Source organism: Orcinus orca, chromosome 5 (genome assembly GCF_937001465.1).
Source record: "Orcinus orca chromosome 5, mOrcOrc1.1, whole genome shotgun sequence".
Classification (NCBI taxonomy): Eukaryota; Metazoa; Chordata; class Mammalia; order Artiodactyla; family Delphinidae; genus Orcinus; species Orcinus orca.
Genome location: NC_064563.1, coordinates 67,074,736 through 67,097,016, shown reverse-complemented (window position 1 = coordinate 67,097,016; position 22,281 = coordinate 67,074,736). Strand labels below are relative to the sequence as shown.

The following is a 22,281-nucleotide window of genomic DNA, read 5'->3' as shown; positions in this document are numbered from 1 at the left end:
AGACAGCTCATGCAACTCTATATCAAAAAAACAAACAACCCGGTAAAAAAATGGGCAGATCTAAATAGACATTTCTCCAAAGAAGACATACAGATGGCCAAGAAGCACATGAAAAGCTGCTCACCATCACTAATTATTAGAGAAATGCAAATCAAAACTACAATGAGGTGTCACCTCACACTGGTCAGAAGGGCCATCATCAAGAAGTCTGCAAACAATAAATGCTGGAGAGGGTGTGGAGGAGAGGGAACCCTCTTGCACTGTTGGTGGGAATGTAAACTGATACAGCCACTATGGAGAACAGTATGGAGGTTCCTTAAAAAACTAAAAATAGAGCTACCATATGACCCAGCAATCCCACTCCTGGGAATAATATCCAGAGAAATCCATAATTCGAAAAGACACATGCACCCCAATGTTCACTGCAACACTATTTACAATAGCCAAGACATGGAAGTAACCTAAATGTCCATTGACAGAGGAATGGATAAAGATGATGTGGTACGTATATACAATGGAATATTACTCAGCCAGAAAACAGAATGAAATAATGACATTTGCAGCAACATGGATGGACTCAGTAACCTCTAAGTGAAGTAAGTCAGACAGAGAAAGACAAATATACAGAGAAAGACAAATATATGCTATCACTCATATGTAGAACCTAATTTTCAAAAGTGATACAAATGAACTTATTTACAAAACAGACAGATTTTGAAAACAAACTTATGGTTACCAACGGGGAAATGTTGGGGGGAGGGATAGATTGGGAGTTTTGGATTAACATATACATACTACTATAATATAAAATAGACAACCAACAAGGACCTACTGTACAGCACAGGGAACTCTACTCAATCTTCTGTAATACCCTATATGGAAAAGAATCTGAAAAAGAATGAATACACATATATGTATAACTGAATCACTTTGCTGTACACTTGAAACTAACACAACATTGTAAATCAACCATACTCTAATAAAATTTTTTAAAAAAAGTAGAAAATGCTACTGTTAAAAATAGAATCACGCTTTCATCCCCAGGAAGCATTACACAGATGAGTCTATTCCAGGCACAGAATAAATGGCTCTAGTCCCTGGAAGTTTGCTTACTGAGGCAGAAAGTGCAGGAGTCTCAAATGATAGTCCAACCCATGTTTTCTGATCCAGCGCTTCTCCAAGCGATTTCTTTCATGTGCATAAGAACTGCAGAAAGATCTTGTTAAAATGCAGATTCTGGTTACAAGGTCTGGGGTGGAGTCTGAGATTCAGTGTTTCTCACATGCTCCCGGGTGACACTCGGAGCAGCACAGCGCTAATCTGTACCTAGAACAGCTCAGCACAGCTGGACTTTCTGTCCTCACTGCGTCCTAATGGGAGCAGGACACTCTCAGCTTATGGGCATTTGCCTTCTGATTCGACTGTACCAAATCAATCAACCAGCATTTCTCTTTTTCTAATTGTCCCGATTAGGTATGTTGTATTCAACTTTCAATGAGTTCCAATGCATCTTAGAAGCCCTTGGGTATAATAAGAAAATTTAATAAGATAAGAGTGTTTCTGCCATATGGTTTATTTTGAATCCTACTGAATTGCAAGCCCTACACCTACTCTACTACATAAGTGAACGGGATTGTGCAAATTGAGGAAAGGAAGGCTAGGAGACTTGCCCAACACAAATCAAAAATTCACAATCCAGTAAGGGTCATAACCAGGACCTCTACCTTATAAACCCTAGTCCCCCTCTCCTGGGAGAAAAGCTGGAGTAACAAATAGGTAAGTGTGCACACAAACACATACACACACGCAGACCCATAATTTCAAACACGACATGTCCAGATAAGTGTGCAGGGTTGCACTGAGTTCTGGCCTTGTCATCATCATATTCCCCCTCTAGGCCCTTAAACTCCTTGGAGATACCAAGGGAAGGGGTTTTCCAACAACGACATCCTTCAGAAATTGAAAAATGTGGTTGTTCCATGGGTGTGAAATAACTGAAGGTGACAGGACCTTTCTTAAAACACAAGCCATCATCCTGGACAACCAGATACTGAACAAAGGAGCCACTGCTGGGGCTGCCCTGGGACCCTCTGGAAGCAAAGGTGCTGCAGGACAGAGATGCCCTGTTCTTGGCCAGGCGGTGCTGTCTCTGTGGAAAACTATCTGAATACAATTCATCTAAGGTGAAACAGCAGAGCTCTTTGTAGACGTGCCTAGGACCCAGTAGATGCTTACCTGTCTTAAAATCCTTCCTGGAACAAGACGGAATATTAAAAAAAAGGAAGCATTCAGGGAATGACTAATACATCACTAAGGTGAGTATTTCTGTACTCTTCTCCTTGGGTTGAGGGTTCCAGCAGTGAGGCGGGGTGAGAATGAGGGAAGGGACAGGGCCCTGGGCAGGCGGCTTGTCCAGAGAAGGCCAGTTTAGTGGTTTTATGCCCTGCCCTATGCAGGGTCCGGCCCACTCACCTCCAGGCCTCACAAATGGGGATCCAGTTCTGTTGTTCAACAGATATTTCTGGGACCTCTGCTATATCAGTGCCTGGGATATAAAGATGAGTAAATGAAGAGGAGCTTAAATGTCTCACAGATTTTGGGACATTAAAAACCCCACAAAAAGATCACCTTCTCCAGAGCTGATAAGCAAAGCTTAAGAGGTTACTGAGGTATAATAACCATATACAGCATATTTGCCAGGGCAGCCTTGTTTGAAACACGCTCTCACATTATCTACATATACCATCAAAAGGTCTCTGAAATCACAACATTTTTGGGTCCAGATTACGCTCTTGCACACTTGAGAGTAAACACTTAGGAAGGCTCAGCTCCAGCCCTCTCCCCGAGCGCCCCCATCCCGTCCTGTCAGTAGATTAGCTGCCACATGGCCCGTCCACAACTGCATTGTTGTGCTATAGTGTAATTATGTTTACCTGTCTCCCCGTTAGCCTGTGAACTCCTTAAATATCAGAACTTTATCTTATCCATCCTTTATTCCCAGTGCTCTACAGCCAGCAAGTAAATGTTCAACAAACATTTGCTGGACATCCCACATCCTGTTTTACTCTGCACTGTCCATTTTAGGAACAAGAGCAGGCAGCAATTTGCTCTTGGCCCAATGTGAAATCACTGGCACTTGTCTTCCTGTTTCTAAGAACTTGGACTTTGTAAAAAGATTCTTTATGATTTCTGGCAGGTTTATCCTGTGTCTCAGTGAAATATCTATTTCATCCTATTTAATTCACTTTTGGGGAAAGTATTATTTTTCAAATGTCAGAAGATACCAACCCTTGTAAGAAGGAATGGAAATTTACCAAACCAGTGGGACTTTTGGTTAAAAGCCTCTTTCTGTTGTTGCTCTGGCACATCCTGTGCAGGGCCTTCTGTCCCACGTGACCAAAGCCTGCTTCCCAAGTGCCCGTGATAACTGCGGGGGCAGGTAGACAAAAGCCTGGGCTCTAGAGCCTGCCTGCCTGAGCCCACACCCTGCATCACCAAACACTGGCACTAAAATCACTGGCAAGTTACCTATATTCTCTCTGAGCTAGGGGTGTGTGTGTCCGAGAAGATCAAGAAGGTAATGCACGTGGAGCACACAGTAAACACCCAAGACTCAGTAAGTCCTCAATAAGTGTTACCAGTCTACGCACGATACTGGTCGTGTGTACCTAGTCCTAACATGGCCACTGAAAATGGAAAGAAAGGAGACATCAGAGCACAGTGCAGACAAGACTGGCCTGGCAATAAGAGGGATCAGTGGATGTTGCAGGAGAGAGAGAGGGGACAGTGGAGGGAAAGCTTCGAGAAAGGAGTGCCCCAAGGACAGGGCGCCGTCTCTCGCTCACGGCACCCAGCACTGTGCCTGGCACAGAACAGCTGTGAAATAATTATCTGCTGATAATTATCTGCTGAAAGGATGGGAAGGGTGAGCAGATTTTCTACTTCTTACAGTCACTGGGGTGTTTCTAAACCGCCTGCAATGCAGGAAGGGGAACACAGGGCATGGCTTGCACAGACCTTGGCTCCACCTGGATTCTGTGATGACTAGTGAGTGGCCCTGGCCAAGTTTTTTAGCTTCTCTCAGCTTCTTTAGCTGTAAAACACTACTCTGCAGAATTGTGAGGATCAGAGATGACGTATGGTCCTGACACCTATTTGATGGTCAGTAATCGGCCACGACTATTGTGCCTGTGTTATCTCTGCTCCCTGCGGAAGCACCTGGAAGGAAGAGCACTGGGCTGAGACGCAGGAAACTTGAGCGCTCATCCGGTCATAGCTCCCTGTGTAAGCTGAGCGGGTTGCATTGCTCCGCTGGGCCTGCGCTCCAATTTATTGAAGGGCAGTGCCACCATAGGCCACACTCTACCATCCGGGGAAGATGTGGGCGCCATGAGATGATAGGCATTTAGGGCACGAAAATTTCAAGTAAGCTAGTGGTGTTTACTGAAGCCAATCATGGATTTTATTGCATCATCAGAAGCAAACTAGGGCAACCAACTACAGACACTGTCACAAAGACCCATGATAGCCCTGAAGAGAAATAGTAGATTCAGTCTAAGATGCTGTACAGAGAAACTGATTTGCCAAATCAGTGTCACGCACAAAAGTGGGAGCAACAAAATTTGAACAGAGTCTCAGTTTGGCGAATCCTTAAACATAAGGCACCCCACCTAGACCATCTAACCCACTAGCACAGAACTGATCAGGAGTGATTTTCCAATTGTAAGAGAAAGAAAAACATACTTGATACTATCTGCTAGAGCAAATTTCTTTCTCCCCATGTAATGAAGTCCAGTGATAAGAGCTGAAAATTAAACTGCAGCTGAACATTAGAGGAAGAAGCAATGACAACCCTGGAAACGACCTTGTAACACTCAGCATTAAAGTAAATCCGGGGGAAAATGAGGCTCTGATGATCTGGGAGAGCCACAGGGAGAGGGATGCTGGGCTGACATAGTGACTCAAAAAGCTCAGTGACTCCCAGACGTGGTGGAAGTGACAGCTGTAATTACATTCGATGCAAGGAAGAAAACAAACCAGGGTTTTCAGGATCCACGGGCCTCGTAACTGGCACATCAAGCTTGATACAGGAAACAACTATGATCCGTGCCACCCTGAAGGCTGGGTTCCTAGGAATATGGATAATAACACTAGGGATTCTGAATACAGACCCTTCCGAGTCACACACGCAGACAGGGACAGTCACAGAAGACTAAGCTCTGCTTGTTCGTGTCTTATTCTCCACAACAAACAAGGTCCTGAAATCAAAATCCCAACATTTCCCTTCCTGATTGTCTTCCCACGCGAGCACATGACAGGTGAACCTAGTCTAATTCTGCAACACGATATTTGTCTGCACGCACTCCAGGAGCCTTCTACTGGCAGCTCTGTAACTGGCTGGCGGGGATGGGGGCACAGATGGAGCAGAATGAACGAAATGAGAACGGTATTGCCCACCTGCTCCCACCTGCCTTGGCCTCACTACCAAATCCTTCTCTTTCTAATACAGTCAGACTTTTGCCACCACCTAAGCTGTTTCAAACTAGAGGTCCTTAATATTTAACACTCTTGCCTAAAATGAAACTCTGACTTCAGAGGTAAGAGTGAAGCCATACTTCCTTCCCCACCTGCAAACAGAAAACACCTTTCCTAAAATTCCCACCCACGGCGCAGTTTGCTTTCACACAGAACCTGGCCCCTCACACACCCTCCTTTCCCAATGCCTCAAAACACTCAATTAGCTCAAAGCTAATAATGAATCAGGTGAAGAAATAATAAAATAAGCAGGTACATTGCTAAGCTGACTGGAGAGAGGAGGGAAACACCTGGCAGACCATCTCTTAAGGAGATTTCACTTAGAACCAGCTATGAGGGAAGAGAGTATTTGAGGTTGGAGATGGAAATGTGAAAGGCTGACTGAAAATATCCATGAAAAATCAAGACCTCCAAAACCACAATTAAAAAGAAAGAGCACAGTGACTGTTCACAGCAGAGGAAGAAAATGCTGGTTTAAGTCTTCCAAGGTGTGAAAAGGAGTAACCACCACCACTGCAGCAGCTGACAGTTATTGAGCAAGTGATTACTGTGTGCCTGCGTGTTCCAAGCCCTGAACGTGTATTACCTCACCTCATCTAATCATCACAAACACCCCATGAAGTTGGTTCTTTTGTTATCCTCATTTTACCTTTGAAGGAACTAAGGTCCTGGGTGCAGGATGTGCCCAAGGTCACTCTGGCTCGTGGCAGAGCCCAGATGTGAACTTGGGCACTCCAGTCCCAGAGGTTTCTTCTACTTGCCATGCTCTTGGTATCGGTCTGGAAAAAGCCTGACAGAAAGTCACTTTCAAGGGACTCAGAAGGCTGTGTCAGGAGCACACTAGGTACAAACAGCTCATGCAGCTCAATATCAAAAAACAGCACAATCAAAAAGTGGGTGGAAGATCTAAATAGACATTTCTCCAAAGAAGATATACAGATGGCCAAAAAGCACATGAAAAGATGCTCAACATCACTATTTATTAGAGAAATGCAAATCAAATGTGTACCGCCTCACACTAGTCAGAATGGCCATCATCAAAATATCTACAAACAATAAATGCTGGAGAGGGTGTGGAGAAAAGGGAACCCTCCTGCACTGTTGGTGGGAATGTAAATTGATACAGCCACTATGGAGAACAGTATGGAGGTTCCTTAAAAAACTAAAAATAGAACTACCCTATGAACCAGTAATCCCACTCCTGAGCACATACCTGGAGCAAACCATAATTCGAAAAGATACATGCACCCCAGTGTTCATTGCAGCACTATTTATAATAGCCAGGACATGGAAGCAACTGAAATGTCCATCAACAGAGGAATGGATAGAGAAGATGTGGTACATATATACAATGGAACCATAGCAAAGAACAAAATAATGCCATTTGCAGGAACATGGATGGACCTAGAGATTATTATACTGAGTGAAGTTAGGTCAGACACAGAAAGACAAATATCACACAATATCACTTATATGTGGAATCTAAAAAAAAGGGTACAAATGAACTTATTTACAAAACAGAAGTAGAGTCACGAATGTAATAGAAAACAAACTTGTGGTTACCAAGGGATAAGGGGGAGGGAGGGATATATTGGGAGACTGAGATTGACATATACATGCTGCTATATATAAAATAGATAACTAATAAGAACCTGCTGTATAGCACAGGGAACTCTACTCAATACTCTGTAATGGCCTATATGGGAAAAATATCTAAAAAAGAGTGGATATATGTATATGTATAACTGATTCACTTTGCTGTACACCTGAAATTACACAACATTGTAAATCAACTTTACTCCAATAAGAATTTAAAAAAGGGGGGAAGCACACTAGGACTAGCTGGGGTCAATATCTGAGCCATGCTCTTGAAATGCTGATGGCATCTCACCTCCTTCAGGGGATCCTTCACGATTCTGCTTTTTAGTTAAAGAAACTCATCCTATCAGGCCTATGAGGTCTCAACAAAAAGCCCAGGAGACAGAGACATCAGATCCAATGAATATCCTCTACAGCTATTAGTGTCAGGCCTAAAAGTGCACCTTGGAAGGCTGGGCTGCAGAAGCCCCGTGAAAGCCAACGGTGCTAAGGACCAAGCTAAGCTCTTGCAGTGAGAGACTTCACACGTGGTGAAAAGGCAGTTGTGTGCACACACCAGGACATGGATGTTTTCTGCCACCACAGAAAAAACTCTGAACTCGGCTGACACTAATTAGTTGTGTTGATACCCTTGATGTCAGTTATCTCATCTACAAAACAGAAGATACCTGCATAGCCTACCTCACAAGGCTCTTGTGAGGGGAGTAGAGGGGAGGGAAGAAGGGGAGAAGAAGGAAATGGAGAAAACGTTTCCTGGCATCTATTTAAGTCTCTGGCCTTATTCTACTACTTTCGTGTTTGATGTGTATATTAACCCAACAGGTAGATTTGATTGTCTCTAATTTACATGGGAGGAAACTGAGGTTCAGACATGTTAAAATACAATTTGTAAGAGACAGGGCAGCTCCTGATAATAGGTCTAACCCTAAGCCCACTACCCACGTTAGCAACATAAGGTGCTACGAGTGTGTGAGGTACTAGGTACTCCTGAGGACAACCTGAGCTGCCCAGTGTGCTGGGGGCTGACAGGGCACCTGCCCAAGTACCTGTCAGGATCCTTGGGGCTATCCATGAGGTCAGTGCCACTAATTCTGTGTCACTATACAAGGGACACAGTATTTTTTTTTTTTTGGTTGTCCACTCATTTTGCTCCCTCACAAAAAGAAATGCCCCCCAGTTGGTTTAAAGTCTCTGATACCTGTATACCCTGTCTATGCTTGGCTACTCCTTGCCTAACCTGCTTTGAAAGGCAACAACCTGGGGAAAATCCATGGTGGCAAAAACTGACTATCTCATTATGCCTAAAAGAAAGGATTAAAAAAACCCAACGGATTAGGCAACTGGAGAATGCAATTTGAACTTTTAAATAACTAATGTAGTTCCTTGGTTAAATTCATGAAAACTTGCCTATTATCTTAACAGGGATTATTATTACTATCATTACAAAGGGTTGGTCATCTTGGTGTAATGGGAAGCTCAAACTCCCAAACAGATGAAAACATAATTGCTGGGTGTTGCCATCCCCATGTAATGGAGGCATTATCTAGAGCCAGCGTTATCTGGATATGTCAGGACACAGACCAGGACCATTATAACTAGAAATGAAAAATGAAAGTACCAGGAAATGAGGTGAATGACAACTAGGCTGGGACCCCCAACCTCTTTCCTTCCTGAGGGCACTGTCTATGCAAACTTGCATTTTGCTACATGGTATATCGTGGTTCCTCTAATCTTGCTTTTTCTTTCTGTCAGGAAAGGACCAGAAAGATTTACTTTTATGGGAAGAACACTCACAAAGGAAGCTCTTTAGTGGTGTGGCATTTTCTGTTAGTCAGGAATCCCCCATGTCTTATTTAAAAAAATTAAAACAGGGAATTCATATATGTAATTAAGGCTTGCTACCCTTTGATTATCTAACTGATTGTTGTCTACTTAAGAAGAAAGTCAAACCATTATCTTGATGGATGCCACTGTGGGTAGCAATTATGACAAAGCTCTCCTCTAAGGGTAGGGTCCTTAATGATATTTTATCAGAGTCGTGATTGCTGAAACATTTTAAGTTCCAGTATTCCTGCCCATTTTAACTGGGCTAAAATGATTACCTGATAACAAGGAGTATAGAATCAACTGGAAAAGCAAGTTTAACCCTGAAATTAGCAAAACCTGATTCAAGTTAACAACATAATTACAAACCAAAGGAAAAAGAACACTGGTGCACTGTGGTTGTACTCTATTTCGTTTAGACACCAGTTTGCTGTCTACAAGAGAGAAAAGCTTTTGGACCAACAAGAAATGCCCCCCAATTGGTTTAAAGTCTCTGATACCTGTATACTCTATGCTTGGCTACTCTTTGCCTAACCTTCGCTTAACTGAAATTTATAGGAATTATACCCAACAACTGTAGATTACACTTTTTTCAAGTGCATGAATAATGTTCACATAGAGAGACCATATGCTTGCCCATAAAAAAGTCTTGATGACTTTCCAAAGATTTATATGTTACAGGGTACGCTCTCTGACCACAACAGAATTAAATTAGAAATCCAAAACAATAATGTAGCTAAAGAAACCTCAAATATTTGAAAATTAAAATAATATACTTCTGAATAACCAATAAGTGAAGAAGAAATCACAAGGTAAAATAGAAAATATTTCAAGAAAATAATGAAAGTATAACATTATCAAAATTTGTGGGATGCAGCTAAAGCAGTGCTTAGACAGAAATTTATAGCTTTAAAGTTTTATATTAGGTAAGAAGAAAGGCTTACTAAGTTTCCACCTTAAGAAGCTAGAAAAAGAAAAGCAAATTAAATCCTAAGTAGAAAGAAGGAAGACAAAAATAACTAAATGGAAATTGTAGAACTGACAAGTATAATATCTGATGTGAAAAACTCACTGGATGATCTTGACAGTCGATTTGATACTGCAGAAGAAAAGATCAGTGAATTTGAAGCCATGACAATAGAAATTACTCAAATTGAAGCATAGAGAGAAAATAAGGTAAAAATAATGAAAAAGGCCTCAGTGACCTGTGGAACAACAACAGTGACTTGTGGAACAACATTAAACTGTCTAATATATGTGTACTTAGAGGCCCAGAAGGAGAGAGATTGGGGCAGAAAATATATTTCAAGAAATAATGGCCAAAAGTTTTCCAAAATTGATGAAAATATTAAACATATAGATCCAAGAATCTTAATGAACCCCAAGAAAAAAAAAACATAAATCCACACACACACACACAAAAACAAATCCACACCTAGGCATATCATTGCTGAAGAACAAAGATAAAGAGGAAAACTTGAAAGCAGCCAGAGGGAGAAAGGACATTGTATACAAGGTGTTATCAGCTGCCTTCCCTGGAAAAAAGACACTAAGATGGAGATCTATGTGCCGGCAGTTACTGGTGGGTGCTTGGAATGGAAACCTCTGGGGAAGTAAAGGATGCAGAAGTGGGCAGAGGGAGAAGTTAAACTGTGATGCAATCACAACATAGGCCCCAGGTGATCCCAAGGAGAGTTCGGGAGCTAAGATGGCTTTAAAGAAATTGTCCTGCATTAAGACAAGGTGTTCTGGCCTTTATAACCCTTCAATCACTAGACATTAGATGCAGGCCACTCTCAAGAAGAGGCTGTCACTGTTGGCAAGATACATCCCCTTTAGCTGAGGACAATTCCTAGAGAAGGATGAGCTGAAAGCTATCGGCTGCTGAAACTCCCGGCAGCTGAAGGAATGAGTACTTCTCATTCTCCTGGAAGATGGGAGAACAGGGCACCCACAACATCCACAATAGAGGAAAACAATGGTAAGAATTACCACTGATGACTTCTTAAAACAATGCAAACCTAAGACAGTAGAATAGCATTTTTAATGAACTGAAAGGAAAAGATACGGACTGTAATCATCATGGACATTTTACAAGTGTGACAATCAACAAAAGCTTCTCAAGGGGGGAAATCTTTATAGATCCCTTTGTGGAATGAACTTGTACTTTGGCTCAGAAGGTCCCTGGGTCCTGCAATGCCTGTCCAGGACTCCTGTGCCCATGAGAAAACTATGCCAGGCATTTTCTCAAAGCATCAGGCCTCTGTGTGCTCTTCTCAGCAAGCTTCATGGCAATCACTGCAGTCCTTACCAAATATCTCTGATATGACATTGTAAATTATGAGGAATCAATACACTGGGTACATGTAAAACTTTTTTTTCCCGGGAATCAAGGTGGACGTGTGGGACAAAAATTGAGGCAATGCAAAGGTGGGTTTCACTGTAATTATTGCAGTAATGATTTTAATATTATTCAATTTCAATAAACTATCCTGTTTTAGGTAGTGGAGATTAAAAAGTTTTCATTCAATCCGCCTCTCCAAATGCTTTTCAGCTATTATTGAATTCTACTCAGGTATATTTTCATTTTTTTGTTTGTTTTTTATATTTTCATTTTGTTCTGACACTCTCCATTATTTATTTTTGTGCTTTTCTGCTGTTTGCATATTGAAAGTTACTTCAAAGCAGCTAAGGAGACAGGTGGGGTATAACACATTAAAAAACCCCCAACAAATAACAAGTTAGAAAGTTAGGCCAGACGCTGGAAACAATAGAAGGTAGTTTATGCCAAGTACCAAATGAAGTATGGGTAACAACTGCTACAAGAATTCAAAGGAAGAGGTGATCAGGTCAAAGACATTTAAATTCAATGTTAGGAACTGCAAGTGAGCCCCCTGGTATCTCCCTAGTCTATTACTCTGCTGCTATGCTAGAGGTTTACCTTCACCTCTCTCTCCAAACTTCCAACATTTCTCACTTCCTCTGTATTCTCAATGGATTTCTCAGTGCACTAGAAAACAAGGAGGAAGACTGCCCCCGCCCCCACCCCGCCCCAATGCTCACCACCACAGCCACCAAGCTGCGTCCCAGGCAGAGTGGCCTCCATGTTGTTCCTGGGACACACTGGCATTCTCCTGTGTCCAGACCCTGTGTCTGCTGTTGCGTCTGTCTGGAACACTCTTTCTCCTCATGCTCACATGACTGAACCTTCACTTTTTTCATGTAGAAAATGTTAGCTATCAACCTTTGGTGACCACTCCTTTTAAAACAGCCATCTTCCTTTTTAGCTCCTTCATCATGTTTTTCCTCCACAGCCTTCTCAGAATCTGACATCCCATATGTATACCCATGTATCTTACCATATGTTTGTTCAATATCTACCCTCTGCCACCTGAATGAGCTCTGTGAAGGCAGAGGCTTGGTTTTGTTTCCTGTAGGATTCCTTGCACTTAGACCCATGCCTGGTGTACAGAAAGTGCTCAATAAATATTTTTTGAATGAATGAAGCAGAATTTGAGCTGCAGGTTAAAAACAAGGCATCACTTATGAGGGGAGTGAAGGAAGGACATACCAGATTATGGAAAGGAGAGGAGGAGTAAATATACGGGCATGGGATTCATTACGTTTAGGAAAATGAGAAATTTCCTTTAGTTAAGGAAAGGAAGAGAAGATAAGGATGAAATGTGGGCTGGTGATGCAGCAACAGCCTAGACGGTCACTCTAAACTTATTCAGATTTAACTTTGTTAGCAACAGGGAGCAACTGAAGTTTTCTCAGCACTAGAAGAGGTGGAGGAGGATGGACTGGAGCTCCAGGAGACAGAGACAGTGAGGTCAGTGAAGAGACTCCTGGAAGTAGAGGTGTGCACTGATAGGCAAATGACAACACTATTGAAGCAAATGGGAAGTATAGAGGAGGAGATGGTTTTGGCACTGTTGAAGAAGGCTTCTCAGAGCTAAAAGCAAAACGCAGGGAATTAGATAATCCTTCCAAAGATTGCGAAGAAATTTCTATTTAATTTCATTTTCTCTTACACATTGCTGTGAAGTTGCTGGAGACAGATATGAATTGCCCCACTTAGTACCATAAAAAGGTAGCCTTAACTGACTCGGCCAATAAATGAAAAAGTTAAGTGATGTAACCATGTAGAGTGGGGTCTCGTTAAGAAAATGCTGTGTTTGGAATAGTATCTACCGTTAACAGATGTTTCACTACAAACCAGGAGGCTAAAACTTATTCATGTTGTAACAGAATCACAACTAGAATTCCCCTAGGATATGTGTAGAAAACAACAAAAACACAAAAGTCCCAAGGCAGTGACCTGTCAGACAGAACAGATTGTACTAAGTACCCGCCCACACTTCATTCATCTTCTCTTCCTTTGCTTCTGCTTTAACCAAAGAAGATTTCTCACTGTTTGCTGAACATACTCAATCCCATGTTCTGATACTACATGAAAGGCGTGTGAGCTTTCAGGGGTGATGCAGTAACTGCTTTGGGACAGTGGTCCAGACAGAAAGCTGTACTCTGGGTAACAGTATATCAGCCACTCAAGAACTTCACATACATTAAAGCAGCTCAAACTGCAAAGCTCTGCTGTTTGGATTCTATGACCTTTACGAATAGGTGATATTTCAACAGAGTGCAATTAAGAATGGCCTACTGAGTTGTCTGAATGCCAAACAGGCTGTTAGTTGCTCTGTCATGCATGCTGAAGAGAAAAAAGATCTCTGCCATATATTGTAGGAAGGCCGAAAAGCTTCAACAGGAAATACTGTTGGAGGGGAAAGGCCCATTTGTAAGTTGCTCAATACTCTAAACTGCAGTAGGATCCAAAACTCCAAGGAGATGGTAGACATGATGGCACTACTTGTTTTGATAAGGGAATCCACTTCCATATCCTGAGGGGACAAGGGTAGAATAAAGAACCACCACTGGCTCTGATGTGGTCTCACATACATATATCATATGATTAGACTCTACTAAGTGGAAACAATCCTGTCAACTGTTCATGAAGTGGTGTGAACAGAAGCAGAAAAATCACATCCATTGACCCTCAATTGCCAAGGTATGCTGACTAATAAATAATGTGACCTAGGTCTCTCATGATGAGCTGTAGGGCTCTATCCCAGGCTTTGTTCTATACAAATATTTTATCCATGACTTGGATAAGGATTAAAATGCATGGTATGAAAATCCATGACTCCCAAAGGTTATAAACTGAAACAATGTAAGAAAAGCCCTGCACTGGCTCTAGAAACTAATTTATTTACATAGGGTGGGATCAGGAGCATGTGTGAACAGAATTAGGAGTTTGCTATCAAACATGTTCGTTGAGTCAGCCATGCAAAATGGCTGCTAAAAAACAATGTGCTTCTGGTGTGATTTACAGAAACAGAACCTAGAGTAATGAAAAGGCTGCATATTGTCCAACTACATGACGTTCTGGAAAAGGAAAAACTATGCAGACAGTGAAAAAAAAAGGCAGTTGCCAGAAGTTTGCGGGGAGGGAGGGAAGGATGACTAGGTGAAGCATGGGGTATTTAGGGCAGTGAAACTATACTGTATGATACAGTAATGGTTGATACATTTCATTATACATTTGTCAGCACCCACAGAACATACAACACAGAGCAAACTACAGCGTAAACTACAGACTTTAGTTAATAATAATTTTCAATGGTGACTCATCAATTGTTAATACATGTACCACAGAAATGCAAGATGTTAATAACAGGGGAAATTGGGGTGAGGGGATATATGGGAACTGTGTACTTTCTGTTCAATATTTCTGTCAACCTAAAACTGCTCTAAAAAATAAAGTGTATTAATTAAAAAAAATCATTAAAGCAATCAAATGCTACCTTGGAAAATATTCACTTAACGCAAAAGAAATGGGTGAGGAGTGGATCTCCACATTGGGTAAGAATTCTGCGATCCCTTGAAATCCTCAGCTAGTCTCACTGTGCAGGTCAGAAGATACGCATAATTATCATTGAGAAGGATGAGTACCACAAATGGTCACCACTGTCCTTCTTAGTAACTGTTTCCTGCTGACATTCTTTCTACCAGAGAAGTAACAGGCAGACTTCGGAAAATCTCAGGTCACTATATATAGTATCATGTCATCAGCAAATGACATGATACTATATAGAGGAAACCCTAAAGACTCCACACAAAAACTACTAGAACATGAATCCAGCAACGTAGCAGGATACAAGATTAACATACAGAAATCAGTGGCATTTCTTTACACTAAAAATGAAACAGCAAAAAGGGAATGTAAAAAAACACTGCCTTTTAATTATTTATTTATTCTTCGAATTTTCGAATATTATTTTTTTATACAGCAGGTTCTTATTAGTTATCCATTTTATACATATTAGTGTATACATGCCAATCCCAATCTCCCAATTCATCACACCACCACCACCAACCCTCTGCCACTTTCCCCCCCGGTGTCCATACATTTGTTCTCTACATCTGTGTCTCTGTTTCTGCCCTGCAAACTGGTTCATCTGTACCATTTTTCTAGGTTCCACATATATGTGTTAATATACGATATTTGTCCTTCTCTTTCTGACATACTTCACTCTGTATGACAGTCTCTAGATCCATCCATGTCTCTGCAAATGACCCAATTTCGTTCCTTTTTATGGCTGAGTAATATTCCATTGTATATAAGTACCACAACTTCTTTATCCATTCGTCTATCGATGGGCATTTAGGTTGCTTCCATGTCCTGGCTATTGTAAATAGTGCTGCAATGAACATTGGGGTGCATGTGTCTTTTTGAATTATGGTTTTCTCTGGCTATAGGCACAGTAGTGGAATTGCGGGGTCATATGGTAATTCTACTTTTACTTTTTTAAGGAACCTCCATACTATTCTCCATAGTGGTTTTATCAATTTACATTCCCACCAACAGTGCAAGAGGGTTCCCTTTTCTCCACACCCTCTCCAGCATTTGTTGTTTGTAGATTTTCTGATGATGCCCATTCTAACTGGTGTGAGGTGATAGCTCATTGTAGTTTTGATTTGCATTTCTCTAATAATTAGTGATGTTGAGCAGCTTTTCATGTGCTTCTGGGCCATCTGTTTGTCTTCTTTGGAGACATGTCTATTTAGGTTTTCTGCCCATTTTTTGATTGGGTTGTCTGTTTTTTATAAATATTGAGCTGCATGAGCTGTTTATATATTTTGGGGATTAATCCTTTGTCCGTTGCTTCATTTGCAAATATTTTCTCCCATTCTGAGGGTTGTCTTTTAGTCTTGTTTGCAGCTTCCTTTGCTATGCAAAAGCTTTTAAGTTTCATTAGGTCCCATTTGTTTATTTTCATTTTTATTTCCATTATTCTAGGAGGTGGATCAAAAAAGATCTTCCTATGATTTAGGTCAAGGAGTGTTTTTCCTATGATTTCCTCAAAGAGTTTTATAGGGTCCGGTCTTACATTTAGGTCTCTAATCCATTTTGAGTTTACTTTTGTGTATGGTGTTAGGGAGTGTTCTAATTTCATTCTTTTACATGTAACTGTCCAGTTTTCCCAGAACCACTTATTGAAGAGGCTGTCTTTTCTCCATTGTATATTCTTGCCTCCTTTATCAAAAATAAGGTGACCATACGTGCGTGGGTTAATCTCTGGGCTTTCTATCCTGTTCCATTGATCTATATTTGTGTTTTTGTGCCAGTACCATACTGTCTTGATTACTGTAGCTCTGTAGCATAGTCTGAGGTCAGGGAGTCTGATTCCTCCAGCTCCATTTTTTCCCCTCAAGACTGCTTTGGCTATTCGGGGTCTTTTGTGTCTCCATACAAATTTGAAGATTTTTTGTTCTAGTTCCATAAAAAATACCATTGGTAATTTGATAGGGATTGCATTGAATCTGTACATTGCTTTGGACAGTATAGTCATTTTCACAATATTGATTCTTCCAATCCAAGAACATGGTATATCTCTCCATCTATTTTGTATCACCTTTAATTTCTTTCATCAGTGTCTTATTTTTTTCTGCATATAGGACTTTTGTTCCCCTAGGTAGGTTTATTCCTAGGTATTTTATTCTTTTTGTTGCAATGGTTAAATGAGAGTGTTTCCTTAATTTCTCTTTCAGATTTTTCATCATTAGTGTATTGGAATGCAAGAGATTTCTGTGCATTAATTTTGTATCCTGCAACTTTACCAAATTAATTGACTAGCTCTAGTAGTTTTCTGGTGGCATCTTTAGAATTCTCTATGTATAGTATCATGTCATCTGCAAACAGTGACAGTTTTACTTCTTTTCCAATTTGTAATCCTTTTATTTGTCTTCCTTCTCTGATTGCCATGGATAGGACTTCCAAAACTATGTTGAATAATAGTGGTGAGAGTGGACATCCTTGTCTTGTTCCTGATTTTAGAGGAAATGCTTTCAGTTTTTCACGAGTGAGAATGATGCTTGCTGTGGGTTTGTCATATATGGCCTTTATTATGTTGAGGTAGGTTCCATCTATGCCCACTTTCTGGAGAGTTTTTATCATAAATCGGTGTTGAATTTTGTCAAAAGCTTTTTCTGCATCTATTGAGATGATCATACGGTTTTTGTACTTCAATTTGTTAATATGGTGTATCACATTGATTGATTTGCGTATATTGAAGAATCCTTGCATCCCTGGGATAAATCGCACTTGATCGTGGTGTATGATCCTTTTAATGTGCTGTTGGATTCTCTTTGCTAGTATTTTGTTGAGGAGTTTTGCATCTATACTCACCAGTGATACTGGTCTGTAATTTTCTTTTTTTGTAGTATCTTTGTTTGGTTTTGGTATCAGGGTGATGGTGGCCTCACAGAATGACTTGGGAGCGTTCCTTCCTCTGCAATTTTTGGAAGAGTTTGAGAAGGATGGGGGATAGCTCTTCTCTAAATGTTTGATAGAATTCACCTGTGAAGCAATCTGGTCCTGGACTTTTGTTTGTTACAAGATTTTTAATCACAGTTTCAATTTCATTACTTGTGATTGGTCTGTTCATATTTTCTATTTCTTCCTGGTTCATTCGTGGAAGTTTATTCTAAGAATTTGTCCATTTCTTCCAGGTTGTCCAATTTATTGCCATAGAGTTGCTTGTAGTCATCTCTTAGGATGATTTGTATTTCTGTGGTGTCTGTTGTAACTTCTACTTTTTCATTTCTAATTTTACTGATTTGAGTCCTCTCCCTCTTTTTCTTGATGAGTCTGGTTTATCAATTTTGTTTATCTTCTCAAAGAACCAGCTTTTAGTTTTATTGATCTTTGCGATTGTTTTCTTTGTTTCTATTTCTTATTTCTGCTCTGATCTTTATGATTTCCTTCCTTCTACTAACTTTGAGTTTTGTTTGTTCTTCTTCTCTAGTTCCTTTAGGTGTAAGGTTAGATTGTTTATTTGAGATTTTTCTTGTTTCTGGAGGTAGGCTTGTATTGCTATAAACTCCCCTCTTAGAACTGATTTGCTGAAACCCATAGGTGTTGGATCATCGTGTTTTGGTTGTAATGTGTCTCTAGGTATTTTTTGATTTCCTCTTTGATTCCTTCAGTCATCTCTTGGTTATTTAGTAACATATTGTTTAGACTCCATGTGTTTGTGTTTTTTATGTTTTTTTCCCTGTAATTGATTTCTAATCTCATAGCGTTGTGGTCAGAAAAGATGCTTGATATGATTTCAATTTTCTTAAATTTCTGAGGCTTGATTTGTGACCCAAGCTGTGATCTATCCTGGAGAATGTTCCATGTGCACATGAGAAGAAACTGTAATCTGGTCTATTGTATCATTTAAAGCTTGTGTTTCCTTATTAATATTCTGTTTGGATGATCTGTCCATTGGTGTTAAAGTCCCCCATATTATTGTGTTACTGTTGACTTCCTCTTTTATAGCAGTTAGCAGTTGCCTTATGTATTGAGGTGCTCCTATGTTGGGTGCATATATATTTATAAGCATTTTATCTTCTTCTTGGACTGATCCCTTGATTATTTTGCAGTGTCCTTCCTTGTATCTTATAACATTCTTTATTTTAAAGTCTATTTTATCTGATATGAGTATTGCTACTCCAGCTTTCTTTTGATTTCCATTTGCTTTTTTTTAAAACTTTATTGGAGTATAATTGCTTTACAATGGTGTGTTAGTTTCTGCTTTGTAACAAAGTGAATCAGTTATACATATACATATGTCCCCATATCTCTTCCTTCTTGCATCTCCCTCCCTCCCACCCTCCCTATCCCACCCCTCTAGGTGGTCACAAAGCACCAAGCTAATCTCCCTGTGCTATGCGGCTGCTTCCAACTAGCTATCTATTTTACGTTTGGAAGTGTATATATGTGCATGCCACTCTCTCACTTTGTCCCAGCTTATCCTTCCCCCTCCCCATATCCATTTGCATGGAATATCTTTTTCCATCCCCTCACTTTCAGTCTGTATGTGTCTCTAGGTCTGAAGTGGGTCTCTTGTAGACAGCATATATATGGGTCTTGTTTTTGTATCCATTCAGCGAGCCTGTGTCCTTTGGTTGGAGCATTTAATCCATTCACGTTTAAGGTAATTATCGATATGTACGTTCCTATGACCATTTTCTTAATTTTTAAGGGTTTGTTTTTGTAGGTCCTTTTCTTTTCTTGTGTTTCCCTCTTAGAGAAGTTCCTTTAGCATTTGTTGTAGAGCTGGTTTGGTGGTGCTGAATTCTTTTAGCTTTTGCTTTTCTGTAAAGCTTTTGATTTTTCCATCGAATCTGAATGAGATCCTTGCTGGGTAGAGTCATCTTCGTTGTAGGTTCTTCTCTTTCATCACTTTTAATATATCAGGCCACTCCCTTCTGGTTTGTAGAGTTTCTGCTGAGATATCAGTTGCTAACCTTATGGGCGTTCCCTTGTATGTTATTTGTCATTTTTCCCTTGTTGCTTTCAATAATTTTTCTGTGTCTTTAATTTTTGTCAACTTGATTACTATGTTTCTTGGCGTGTTCCTCCGTGGGTTTATCTTGCCTGGGACTCTCTGCACTTACTGGACTTGGGTGGCTATTTCATTTCCCATGTTAGGGAAGTGTTTGACTATAATCTCTTCGAATATTTTCTCGGGTCCTTTTTCTCTCCCTTCTCCTTCTGGGATCACTATAATGCGAATGTTGTTGCGTTTAATGTTGTCCCAGAGGTCTCTTAGGCTGTCTTCAATTCTTTTCATTCTTCTATCTTTATTCTGTTCCCCAGCAGTGGATTCCACCATTCTGTCTTCCAGGTCACTTATCCATTCTTCTGCCTCAGTTATTCTGCTATTGATTCCTTCTAGTGTATTTTTCATTTCAGTTATTGCATTGTTCATCTCTGTTTGTTCTTAAATTTTTCTAGTTGTTTGTTCTTTAATTCTTCTAGGTCTTTGTTAAACATTTCTTGCATCTTCTCAATCTTTGCCTCCATTCTTTTTCCGAGGTCTTGGATATCTTCACTATCATTATTCTGAATTCTTTTTCTGGAAGGTTTCCTATCTTCACTTCTTCATTTAGTTGTTTTTCTAGGGTTTTATCTTGTTCCTTCATCTGGTACATAGCCCTCTGCCTTTTCATCTTGTCTGTCTTTCTGTGAATGTGTTTTTTGTTCTACAGGCCACAGGACTGTACTTCTCGTTGCTTCTGCTGTCTGCTCCCTGGTGGATGAAGCTATCTAAGAGGCTTGTGCAAGTTTCTTGATGGGAGGGACTGGTGATGGGTAGAGTTGGGTGTTGCTCTGGTGGGCAGAGCTCATTAAAACTTTAATCTGCTTGTCTCCTGATGGGTGGGGCTGGGTTCCCTCCCTGTTGGTTGTCTGGCCTGAGGCAACCCAACACTGGAGCCTACGTGGCTCTTTCGTGGGGCTAACAGTGGACTCTGGGAGGGCTCACGCCAAGGAGTACTTCCCAGAACTTCTGCTGCCAGTGTCTTTGTCCTCACAGTGAGACACAGCCACCCCCCACCTCTGCAGGAGCCCCTCCAACACTAGCAGGTAGGTCTGGTTCAGTCTCCTATTGGGTCACTGCTCCTTCCACTGGGTCCTGATGTGCACACTCCTTTCTGTGTGTCCTCCAAGAGTGGAGTCTCTGTTTCCCCCAGTCCTGTCAAAGTCCTGCAATAAAATCCTCCTAGCCTTCAAAGTCTGATTCTCTAGGAATTCCTCCTCCCACTGCCAGACCCCCAAGTTGGGAAGCCTGACGTGGGGCTCAGAACCTTCACTCCAGTGGGTGGACTTCTGTGGTATAAGTGTTCTGCAGTTTGTGAGTCACCCACCCAGCAGTTATGGGAATTGATTTTATTGTGATTGTGCCCCTCCTACCATCTCATTGTGGCTTCTCCTTTGGATGTGGGGTATCTTTTTTGATGAGTTCCAGTGTCTTCCTGTCGATGACTGTTCAGCAGTTAGTTGTGATTCCAGTGCTCTAGTAAGAGCGAGTGAGTGTATGTCCTTCTACTCCGCCGTCATGAACCAATCCTCCAAACAATGCCTTTTAAAATCACACCAAAAAACCCCCAAAACTTAGAAATAAACCTGACCAAGGAGGTGAGAGACTTACATGCTAAGAACTATAAAACATTAATAAAGGAAATTAAAGATGATTCAAAGAAATGTAAAGATATCCCATGCTCTAGGATTAGAAGAATTAATATTGTTAAAATGGCCATACTACCCAAAGCAATCTATAGATTTAATATGATCCCTATCAAATTACCCATGACTTTTTTCACAGAACTGGAATAAATAATCCTAAAATTTATATGGAACTATAATAGACCCAGAATTGCCCAACTAATCCTGAGGAGAAAGAAGAAAGCAAGAAGCTTTCAATGAAGTCAGACACACCCTCACACCATGAACAAAAATAAACTGAAAATGGCTTAAAGACTTAAATACAAGACAAGCCACCATAAACCTCCTAGAAGAGATCATAGGCAAAACATGAATCATACTAATGTTTACTCAGGTCATCTCCCAAGACAACAGATAAAAAAAAAACAAAAAACATGTGACCTAATCAAACAGGCTTTTGCACAGCAAAGGAAACCATAAACAAAATGAAAAGGCAACCTATGGAATGGGAGAAAATATTTGCAAATGATGCAACTGACAAGGGCTTAATTTCCAAAATATACAAAAAACTCATACAACTCAACAACAACAAAAAACAAACAAACAACCCAATCAAAAAATGGGCAGAAGACCTAAACAGACTTTTCTCCAAAGAAGACATACAGATGGGCAACAGGCAGATGAAAAGATGCTCAACATCGCTAATTATTAGAGAAATGCAAATCAAAACTACAATGAGGTGCCACCTTACACCGGTCAGAATGGCC

At 40.6% G+C, this 22,281-nt stretch overlaps 1 protein-coding gene across 3 annotated transcripts in view; it reads right to left on the bottom strand.

Annotated features, from left to right (window-relative positions):
- The window catches only part of VPS8 (VPS8 subunit of CORVET complex), a 300,406-nt gene that overhangs the window by 9,895 nt on the left and 268,230 nt on the right, over positions 1-22,281 (bottom strand). The gene's annotated exons all lie outside the window — the stretch shown is intronic.